The sequence below is a fragment of the Callithrix jacchus genome, chromosome 13, assembly GCF_049354715.1.
Source record: "Callithrix jacchus isolate 240 chromosome 13, calJac240_pri, whole genome shotgun sequence".
Classification (NCBI taxonomy): Eukaryota; Metazoa; Chordata; class Mammalia; order Primates; family Cebidae; genus Callithrix; species Callithrix jacchus.
Window position 1 is genome coordinate 83,041,918 of NC_133514.1, and position 12,346 is coordinate 83,054,263.

The window sequence follows — 12,346 nt, forward strand, 5'->3', positions numbered from 1 at the left end:
TTACAGGACTAAGATAAAAGCTTAGAAGAAAAATTGCAAATAAGAACAGCCTTGCTTCCCATTGCAGTATGTAAACCCTCCCCACAAAAAGAGACACCAAGCTATCTTTTACTAGAGCCAAATGTATTTCCTGCTCACATCTTGGAGGGATATTCGAAAACTAGAGCAGTGTACTTAATTGTTTTGTGTTGTGAAAGTCCTCTTATTTCTTCTTTCTTAATATGATCATATCTAACAGTTTCATTCTACTTCCTTTGAAGCTATCTTAACTTACTGCCTCATGACCTCAGACTTCATAAAGTCCCTCAATACTTACTTTTCTGTGTCAAATCCCTCCAGTTTTAGCTACAGGCTTTCCTTCTATCATGCTTACTATCCTAAAGCACAGATGGTTTATCTAGGTTCTCAGGACCCTGAAATGGCTTCTAATTGCCTAGAAAAGGATCTATGCATTTTTTAGTTCAGTGCCACTCATAAGTGCTTTTGTCTCTTCCTTTTCTCATGCTGCCCCACAATGTGAATCCTCTGTACCAGGCAGGCTGAGCAGTTCACTTTTCCCAAAAAAAAAAAAAAATTCTGATGGATTTTAAATTCTGTATGTAACTCATATCCACGCCAATTCTGTCTGCCTAGAACATTCTACTTTTTTTTCTACTTAGATCAAATGCATCATCCATGTCTTAACTTAAATTTTCAATGTTTAGTTTTTCGGTGAAGCCTTCCTTAGCAGTCTCAAAGAATGTCCCTCCTCTTATCTTCAGCCACATTTATTACTTGCATTAATCATGTTGGCACAACTTAATCATTAGTGATTCTAGTTATTTTTTCATATGCATCTCTTGTTTACTCAGCTGCATAGTAAGTCCCACAAAGCAGTCAGAGTAGGCTCCCTGTAAGACATATCCGATTATATTTTTCTCTTGTCTAAAACTCTCCAACAGCTCTTTGTCGTGGGTAGGAAAAAGCCTGAGTGCAGGCTTTTCACAACCTGACTACCTCTCTAGCTTAATCTATTCTCATGTTTACATTTTCTCTTCCTCCAAATGTTAAGTCAGCATAACTACTTTACTGCTTTTACATGCTTTTCTTCACTTCCACAAACAGCCATCAAATCGTGACATTTCTACCTGCTAAATATATTAAGAATCTACCTATTTGTTCCCTTTCTTATTGCCAGTAATCTAGTACATAGCAAAAGTCACTATCTTCTGAAATAGTGACTTATCCTTCTTTCATGCTGATTAATTTTCTAAAAGGGAGTGCTGAGTTTGAAGTGATTCTGAGTTATCCAAATAGATATTCAGAGTATTAATTCTGATGTGCATATTCTGGATGAAAAGATATAAAATTGGAATATTTGTCAAATTGTTACTCATAGGAATCATGATAGAAACAAGGACGAGAGCATAGAGGGAGTCAAAAAGAGGGTATAAGTCAGTATACCAAAGATACCTGACATTTAATAAATGGAATCTAAAAAGAAGCAGCCAGAGAAAGAAAGACAGAAACAACCCAGTGTGGTAGCATGAGAATCAAGAAAAGAAAGTAATATAGAAGTAGGCTTTACAGTGCCAAACCATGAAAACAGATCCAGAATAGATAAGGACTGAGATGAAATGTATTACAACATTGATGGAAAGGAACGGGCCACCCTTACGGTACATTGACTATGTGCCAAATGCTTAACTTGTAGTAATTTCTTTAAATATGTTAATTTAGTGAGATGATAGGTTTTTGCCTATAAAGAGTTATGGAATAAAGTGAGAAGCTTTGGACTTAAGCACACTTTAATGCTGACTGGTAGGTGCTAAGGTTTAAAGGTTTGTATCTTTCTAAAAGTTATATGTTGAAACTTAATTATCAATGAGATAATATTAAAAGGTGAGGCCATTGGTAGGTGACTAGCTCATCAGGGCAGAGCCCACATGAATGGGAACAATGCCATATAATAGAGGACCCAGAGAGTTGCCTTGCTCTTTCTACCATGTGAGGATACAGCAAGAAGATACCATCCTATGAACCAAAAACTTTGCCCTTAAAAAACCCCAAATCTGTCAGCACCTTGATCTTGGACTTCCCAGCTATGAGAACTGTGAGGAATACATTTCTGTTGCGTTTAGACTCCCCAGTTTATAATATTTTGTTACGTCATCTCAAGCAGATTAAGAAAATATTGATATCAAAGATTCGGTTGCAATAAGCAAATATCTAAAATGTAGAAGTGTCTTTGCAACTCTAATAGATCTTGGAAGAGTTGCTAGAAAAGTTCTAAATTTTCATGAATTTGACCATAAAGGATGAATATGTGAGGGCTCAGAAGAAGGAAAGAACTGTAGGGAATGCCTCTGTTTTCTTAGAGAATATTTATTAGTCATAAACAATGTTTGCAGCAATATGGATAGTGAAAGTCAGTCTGATGATGTTTCAGATGAAACAAACATGTTAATGAAAAGTAGAGGAAAGCTGATTATTGTTATAAAGTGGCAAATAATTTGACAGAATTTTATTTGTGTCCTAGTATTGTGTGGAAAGTAGAAATTGTGAGCAATATAATAGATATTTGTCTAAAGACATTTCTAAGTAAAGTAGTGAAGGTACAGCATGCCTTCTTTTGAATGTTTATATTAAGATGCACAAAGCTAGAAACACTTTTAAAATGGAATTCTGTTATCAAAAGGGAAGGAGACATTAAAGATGTAGAAATATCCAGCCTGTTCCTACTGTAAAAAGTGAGAATGTATGTTTGGGAGAGTGCACCAAGGATGTGGCCAAGTGACCATTGAATAAAAAAATTCATAGAGATTAGCCACATGTTATTCATCAAGACCAATGAAAGAGTAATATAGAAAGCACTTTTGAGGTCATCAGTGATGATCTTCCCATCACAGGCCCAGACTGAAAAGGGCTTGGTGTAAAACAATTTTAAAGGGAGGCACCTGTAGGACCTCAGTGCTCATCACCCAGTGACACCTCAAGGCTCTGCTTCCCGCATTCCAGTGCAATGTTCCTTAGCTGCCCTGAGTTAACTCCAGCATGCCCAAGTAAAGCATAAATTATGATGGTGGCCCTTCTACAGAACACAGGTAAGAAACAGTGGCAGCATCCCTGTGTCTTACAGCATGCATAAGGCTTGGGGACATGGCTATCTCTACTAGGATAGAATTTGAGTGATGGAGCCACCCAGATCCTGTGTATGAGACCCAGACAGAGAGTTGTTACAAAGACATGCCCATTGGACGAAGCCTCTACTAGAGCAAAGCCTAATGGAGTCATGGCGTGGGGCCATTTCCTCTTACTTTCCAATCTTAGATTGTTAGAGCCATCAGCTTGCAATTTCAGCTTGTGCAAACTGCAAGCACCTGACTACAACTCGTGTGGTGTGGGCTGTGTCTGCCAAAACTGTAGGGCCAGGGTCATCTGGAGTCTAGGGTGGCCAACCCCTATTTAGAAAAGTGGCAGAGGAGGCCCAACCTCTGCCCCAATGGGCTTGTGGGGCAGAGCCTCAAGTCAAGGATTATTCTCAAGCTGTACATTTTGGACCTACTCAAGACCTGTTACTCTCTTTATGTTTCCTCTTGCTCTCTCTTGGAATGGGAAAGTATATTATATGCCTGTCCTATCCTTGTACTTTTGAAGCTCATAATATGTCTAATTTTACTGGCTCACAGTTGGAAAGTAATTTGGAGGCCGAGGAGGGTGGATCACAAGGACAAGAGAATGAGACCATCCTGGTCATCATGGTGAAACCCTGTCTCTACTAAAAATACAAAAAATTAGCTGGGCCTGGTGGCACGTTTCTGTAATCCCAGCTACTCAGGAGGCTGAGGCAGGAGAATTGCCTGAACCCAGGAGGCAGAGGTTGTGGTGAGCCGAGATCGTGCCATTGCACTCCAGCCTGGGTAACAAGAGCGAAACTTTGCCTCGGAAAAAAAAAAAAATTATTCTTTAAATATCACCTTTTTTTTTTTTATCTGTATCTGATTTTGATTATACTTAGAGAAGACTCTGGACTTAAACTTTAAAGTTGATGCTGAAATAAGTAAAAACTTTGGGGCTATCAGGAGAGAATGAGTGTATTTTGCTTATGAGAGTGACTTTGTTTTGAGAGGACAGTAGTGGACTATTATGATCTGAAGGTGATGTTCCCTCAGAATGTGGTGCATGTTGAAACCTATTCATCAATGTGATCCTATTAAGAGGTGGGGTCTTTGAGAGGTAAGGTTGATCAGGCTGAGTTCTCATGAATAGGACTAGTGCCCTTATAAAAGACGTCCAAGAGAGCTGTCTTGTTCTTTCTACCATGTGAGAACACAGTGAGAAGTCACCATCTGTGAACTGGAAAATGGGTCTATACCAGATATGCTGATGCCTTGATTTTGGACTTCCCAACCTCCAGAACTAGGAGAAATACAGCCACCCTGTGGATAGTATTTTTTTATAGACATCCCAATAAACTAAGACTTGGGTCTTATAGAGAATCAGGGATTGCAGGGTAGACAGATGACACAGAGAGTTATTTTAGCTAAGAAGACAAAAGACAATGGATGCACAGCCCAAGTGGACCAATGAGGCTTAGAAAATAGAAAAAGGACCAAAATACCTTCCATTTTTACCTGACTTGTGACTGAATCAATGTATGGGGCTGAGTGGAAATTGAAAAATAGAGGGAAAAAAGTCATTTCTTTCTAATGGCTTCATTGAAATGTAGGGGGAAAGCTCATTTGTTGAAAGTCAAATAGAAGCTGATAAACTCAGGTGTGAGAGGTAGTGAAGAGATCACCAAATTTGGAATCTGACAATCTGAGTTCAATTTTTTTTTATCTCTGATGACTGTCTGACAATATCTGAGCTGTCCTCTATTATTTACTAAACCAGGTTCATATCTCCCAATTTTGGTGTCATCGTGGCAATGCCTAATGCAGAGCCTGCCACATGGTAGGCATTCCAAAAAATTATAGTTAAATCTGAATCTGCATTGCCCTGCACCTCACCCCTTTAGCTTATTGAATTAAAAGTCAGTAATGAGCTGTTTCAAAGCTTTATGCCAACAGTCATTGTAAGGATAAAAAGAAAAAGAAAAGAAAAGAAAAAGAAAAACCTTCAGTAACTAGACAGTGCTATTCTCTGTAGAGAGAAAGGGCGCTCTGACTTAGCACCCACCATGCCTGGGGCCATTAATGAATCCTGGCTTCTTTTTCTTATCATTGCAGCAATTCAAAAGGAGAAAGTTCTTCTTGGCAAGGAAGTGCTATTTTCAGAGACAAGATTAGGCTCATTTTGGGCAGGAGCCGTGCTTCTTCTGTCCCCGCACCTCTGAAGATTAGGTTAAAAGGTAAGAAGGAATGACTCAGAATAATTGCATTGCTTTACTGTGAACTTTAAGATCTTTTAGTGGAGGAGTTTTACAAGCAGTGATAGATAGTCATGGAGAGAGGAAAAGCACAAACCCAGGGGAAAAGAACTGTGATGCCCGACTGAATTTCTACAAAAAGAAGCTTGGCCAGCTTTGTTATTTTTTTCTACCTCCCCCAATTCCACAGGAATATTTTGAAGATATCCTCATATCTCAGTTTCTGAAAACAGATTTTTCTCCATCCACTTTCACTTTGTGATTGTGTATTTTCTATTAAGCAGATTTTAGAAATTTTATTTTGAGATCAGGTACATGAAGGTAAAGCTATCTATAGAGATGTTATATTCGATTGTTATTTTATAATTGGGGAAAATACACTCCATGGTGATATCTCTGAGCCAAACCTAAGTGTCTCACCTCTCAGCACTAATCATGCAGACTATTGAAAAACATGTATGAATCTATTGAGTTTTTAGCTCACTGCTTATCTGTTAAAAGAATACAGAAGAAATAAAATTAGTCCGTTCCTGGACTTATGAGTTTACAATCCACTTGAGGAGAAAAGATAGGGTTTAATTGTGCACTTTGTGATAAGAAGTAATATAAAATTGTAGATATTTAAGCACTATTTGTATGTATTATTCCCTTACTATTATGTCCCTGCTGCATCCATTCTCCTAGGTTCCATAGTCAGACAACTGACTTTTTCTGACTTCCCATGTCTGATCAATTGCCAGGTCACATGACTTCTACACCCAAGTATCTCTAGAATACGTTCATTTACCTCTAGTCCTTACTGCCGTCATCCTATTGAGCCATTATCCACTCTTACCTGGACTATGGGAACATTTTCATAACTGGTTTCCTGATTTCTAGCCACACCCTTTGCTAATCCATTCTCCATAATGAGCCAGAGTAACTTTTCAAAATACCAAGAATAGCAATGCCTTTAACTTATACATACATCCACCCTTTTATCTCTTTTTTAATGCCTTTTTTATGCCTCTTTTTAAAGTAATTCAGTGGTTCATTCTCACTCTTATAAAAGTCTGAGCTCTTCATCATGGTTTTAAGTCACGTGCTGCTCTAGCCCTGGCTTGAATACCAGCATTTTTCTTCAGCCACTCTCTAAAAAAATGTACAGTCTGAGGTACTGACTTCCTTTCTGCTTCTCCGTTACGTCCTTAACACCCTCTTCCATCACCATGGTTCATTTGTTATCCCTGCCTTTGGAAAGCTCTGCATTATTAATTTGTATTTCTATTGTGTTTTGTTCTCAGCCATAAAAATCACCAGTTTATGATAATTGCTTATTGTGCCCATTCTTTGTACTTCGATAGGGTTAGGGCTCAGTTTGGCATTCTTTATTTTGTTATCTGAGTATATAGATCAGTACTCAACATTAAGTAAATGGGTAACTAACAGTTAAGTGAATAAATGTGAAACTGGGCAAAACAAAAATAAAGTTTTGTAAGAGAATGGTAACTCTGATCTATAAAACAGCAGGAAAGAATTGAGATTGACTGGGATTTGAGAGATTCACAGAGAGTATTTCATTCTGGGAAATGATATGAGGAAAAAGAGTTATCAGTATAATAATGGAGAGACTATCTGCTTGATAGTAGCAGTAGGTGAATGTTGGATACAGTAGGAAACTGGGACTCTTACCTACATGTGGGGAGTTACAGTTATAAGAAAGTAGAAGGCCTTGATGATAGGGAAGCAATTTATATTTGACATGGTAATAAACATCAGATATATAAAATATTTGACCCAGTATCTGGAACCTGTCAGAGGAAGGTTTGTGAAAGAAGCTAAATATTGCTCTTTTCCTTATTCAGATACAAAAGCAGCAAGAGCCCGTCTTTGCACAATCTTCGAATTGGAAGATGACTTTTTAAAACTGTGATCAGCAGGTAGGATGCCAGAAAACATAAGCTGACAGGCTCTGTAGTTTGATGGCTAAATCTAAAGCAATGTGCTTCTATGCCCCAGCTGTACAATACTAATACAGTTATTTAACCTACTTAAACCTCAGTATTCTTCTCTGAAAATGGGGATAAAATAACTTACCCCATAAGGCTGTCATAAGGAAGAAATAATGTCATTTAGGTAAAGTGCTTGCCTCCTAGTAAACATTCAATGAAAGTACCTATTATTTTGATGACATATTGTGCTTATTTTATTACTTTGTATTCACAGTTTCTATTCTAAGGTAGAAAGGTTCAGCATGAGTTATGTATCCTTGTTAAATTAGTTTTCTGATTGTGGTTTTTGATTAAATGTCATGTAAGAGTCAAAGTAGAAATAAATAATCATACACCCAAGATGTTATACCACAAAACAACCATGGAACATAAAAGGGGGGGAGGATTTTACCACTTTTGACACTGTTTAATTCACTTGAAAAACCATGAAACGTTTAGAATAACTCGGTATTTTGTAAATTAGCGAGTTGACTCATTCGATCAAATATTCAAAAATGATAAATCAACAAATGTTATATATTCATTTATGACAACTATGATTTGCACAGTGAACAATAGCATTGATAATGGCATTCTTACATACAGACTCTGTTTAGACCTCAAAGTAGAGCCACATATGGGGCAGCATACAGATGAATTAACGCAACTATGCTCTGGGACAAGACACTGTAAAACTGGAGGTCTTCTCATGAGGAAGAGAAGGCTAGGACCTGAAAGGTGAAGGAAATTGAGTTGGCAGAAGATACTGGCTCTAACAAAGATGATATTTTTCCCAAGTAAAATTTCCAAAAGATGTATCTAGCTTGACCACAGGTCAGTGCAAATCAGGATAAGAAAGCCCAATGGTTATACAGAGCAGAATCCCTGAAACCAATATTTATTGTAATTAGGCACAATGGAATCTTGTTGTGGAAGAGCAATTCATTCACAGGAGATTCCCAGTCAATGGCAAAAGGTAGAGATAAGGACTTCAACACTTTGGAAATTAATCTTGCAGGATCTAGATAGGGAAATAATATGTCATTCAGGTTGACTGAGCTCGAGGGCCACAGGATAAGAAAGAGCTTAGTTTTCACTAAATTAGATAAAATAGAAGAGAAAGGTGTAAGGATTAAATATGAGTTGATGAAGGGCTATAACATAGTTCAGTAGAATGCCCTCATGGAAGCTAAAGCACATTCTATATCATCAGACATTCCAAATATTTGGTAGTAACAATAACAAGGGCCATGATACGTTACGTAGGAATGGCTAACCTCACAATTCCTAATTGATAAACTTCCTCCCATCTCTATCAAAATTGACTCAGAAGGTAGGGCCATGGACCTATGGTTCTACCCATAAGAAAGCTCTATTTGGGGAAGCTGAAAAATGGCACAACTAATAGAAACCAAAAAGCAACTAAAAACCTCCATTGCCTAAGTCAGTATCATCAGACCTATGCTCCATAAGACAATAGCATGTTATTCATTAAGAAAGAAATGATGGAAACGACCATATCTACCCTGTAGTGTCTTGGGTACCAGGAATATTTTTGGTAAACTGGCTATTTTGCTACAACAATATATGATTGTACATCAGCTTGAAAATGCAATGAGAGCTTCAACTGCTTCTGGTCGAACTACTGTAACTCAGGCACAGGTAGTTCATGAAAATATTATTTTAGTTATTTTGTAATTATATATAAGGTTTTAAAAAAGAAATAATGACCAGAAAAAAAAGTCCCCTGTTTTTTTGTTTGTTTCACTGCAAATCAATGAATATATTATTGGGATGGTAAATGTGTATTAAAAATCTAAGCTGGGCACAGTGGCTCACACCTATAATACTAGCACTTTGGGAGGCCGGCAAAACTCTGTCTCAAAAAAAAAAAAATCTAAGTATTATCTTTCCCTCATTTGTTTACAAACTTCTTTGGAGTGTCAATACTGCTTTTGATTTCTTTTCCTTTATTATTACACTTCTTGCAGCATTTTTGTATATGTGAGTTATCCAAATATGTTCCTAAATAGTAGATGACTGCTCTATATTTTCTACCATTTATGGGAAGATGTGTAACTAGAATATTTCCTGAATTTATTGGCTTAACATAGAACTGGAAATTAAAATAAAATGCTGTTGAATATTTGAAAGAAGCTAATAGGTGAAGCATCGTGCTTCTATAACAACAAAGACAAATTTTAATATGATCATTAGAAATTATCTTTAAAGGTCATCTGTTTTCCTTAAAGTCAAGGATAATGGACTAAAAGCCAAATTTAATATACATTTTTATCCTCTTAATATATGTTAACTTTTAAGATGGTTTGCAAGCTAAGATTGCACTTCGGTTTATGCTAAATGCTTTAACCACTTAAACACATAGCCGTATAAACTATAAAAACAAAGACATCTCTGAGAAAATTATCTGGATGCCATGTTCTTCGGACCAAATGTGTCCTTGTTAACCTATAGGAAGATCTTTTCCTCTATTAACTAGAGACTCTGTGTTACAGAAAAGAAAATGGACAGCTGAAAATCTTTTCTGTTGTTTTAAAGAACACAGTCTGAAACTCTATTTTTTTAAGCTGTTTTCAATAATCTCTACATTCAAAGTATAGGAGCTGAGACTGGCTTAAAGGAGGGAAAAGGGGATTATAAAAGCTCCACACAATTTGCCTTCTTTGGCACACCTACAGTTGAATGCTTTAGCTTCCTGCCAGGATGGTTAAGTTAACACTTAATTAGTATGTCTACCAAACAAAACGCACTTCTGGGCAGCACCCTTTTTTTTTTTTTTAATTTCCCCCACTTCCCCACAAATAAATAGACTGGTTTTCTGTCCAAAATAGTCAAGAAAAAGACTGTGCTTGCCTGGGGCAGAGGCCAGATGCCTTGACTTCCAGCTTTCTTCCATCAAAGCCGTGCAGTTTGGAAATTAAAATCTACAGCAATAATGAAACATATTAAAATGCATGCAAAGTCTTGAGGGCTTATAATATGCTAAAAACTGGCAATGCATGTTTACATCCATATATCAACTTGGATGTGCTGAAAAGATTTAAAGTGGAAAATATGCAAATATGTGTCATATTGTCACACTTGGTCTCTCTAATGGAACTCCCTTTCATCTCGAGTCGTCTTAATTTCATGAATATTACATGGCCCTCACACCTTTTACTCCTGCTGTTGCTAGGCTGAGAAGATTATGAAAATATGGTAATAGTAACTTTCATCAAATAAAAGTTGCAATATTCCAAATAAAGCATTTTTCCCTCCTCTTAAAATACAAATAGTGAAGGGTTTCAAGCTATTTTGTTTCCCTGTGGGAGACTAGATAACTATAGGCCAATTAAATTAATGAGAAAAGACCATGTGAATGGCAATATTTGTGCATAATCCTGGCTGGCTGCACATATACAGGTAAACAGTTGTATTTAAAACACCCTTGAAGGATGAAAATATTCCTATTTCCGTGGTATTGAGGATGTACAAAAATAATTTCTAAATTAGACTGAGCCGCACAAAAACCCGTGAATTTATATTTAATTGTCAAAACTATAGGAAGTAAAAGGACGAGGGAAAAGTTGAGAAAGTCATCTTCATTTGTGAAGGTGAAAAAACAATGATAACATTGGGATCTCAGATGACCACTATAAAGAAAAGGATAGATTCTGTCCATCTTGGACACACTGTCTCGGCATTTTCAGAACAACAGCTTTGTTTCTGTATGCTGATAACTAATCACGGGCTCATTCTGTCTTGCCTTATTGGCTACTTTAATAAAAAGTAGATGGCAAAAGCAATGAAAAGCATTCAATTCTGTATCCAATGTGCACAAATGGGGAAAAACTGTTGTCTGTGTAGAAATAATAACAAAGTGCCACGCTGGATTCAATAAAAAGAAAAAAAGGGAAGTGGAGGTTCAGTTAAAACTTTATTTCAGAGAGCCGCTAAAGATTATTGTGAACCCATGAACGCATATTCTATAAATGGGTAAAGGATGGTAAACTTAAAAAGTGACATTCTAACAAGTCTCTGCCAGCAATTAAAATAAAGGAATTAAATAAATAACACTTAGGCCGGGCGCGGTGGCTCAAGCCTGTAATTCCAGCACTTTGGGAGGCCGAGGCGGGTGGATCACGAGGTCAACAGATCGAGACCATCCTGGTCAACATGGTGAAACCCCGTCTCTACTAAAAAAATTACAAAAAATTAGCTGGGCACGGTGGCGCGTGCCTGTAATCCCAGCTACTCAGGAGGCTGAGGCAGGAGAATTGCCTGAACCCAGGGGGCGGAGGTTGCGGTGAGCCGAGATTGCGACCTTGCACTCCAGCCTGGGTAACAAGAGCGAAACTCCGTCTCAAAAAAAAAAAAAAAAAAAAATTAAATAACACTTAATAGGCGGCAGCTTTATGAACCAGGTAACTTTCTTTAGGCTCTGATTCCCAAAAGTATTTGCAAAGATGATGAGAGGAAGGGCACTCAACCAAGATTAGTAACAACAAGTTGCCTACACAACCGAAAGTCCTGGTGAGGAGGCTGCAGCACAAAGTGTGCTTGGTTCCCAAGATGGGCAAGATAGAAGGAGTATTTGAAACTAATTCTAAAAAGAAGACTGAAGGGGAGAATAAGCCATGGCTAAAGGCAAATGACAGAATGTTGGTAGATGACGAAGAGAAGACAGAACTTTATAACTGTTTTTTTTTTCCTGAATTGTTGCTGTTATTGCTACTTTTCTTCTTTTTTTTCTGTTTGTATTATTGCCATTTCCCCCCCCAAAATAATCTTAAGATTAGAATTATTAGACATGAAAGTCAAAAAAGAAAGTGCTGCCATTGCTATGTAAAGCCAGTGTAAATAAACACGCATGTATTTTCACTTGGTTTTACTTTGTTTACCAGGGATTCCTCTTTTTTCTTTTTCATGAGTAATTTACAGTTTAAATAGAAATTTTGGAAAATTTCCCAATTTAAAGAGAAAACAACATTCACTCTCTCTTTTACTCTGTTCCTCAAAGACAACT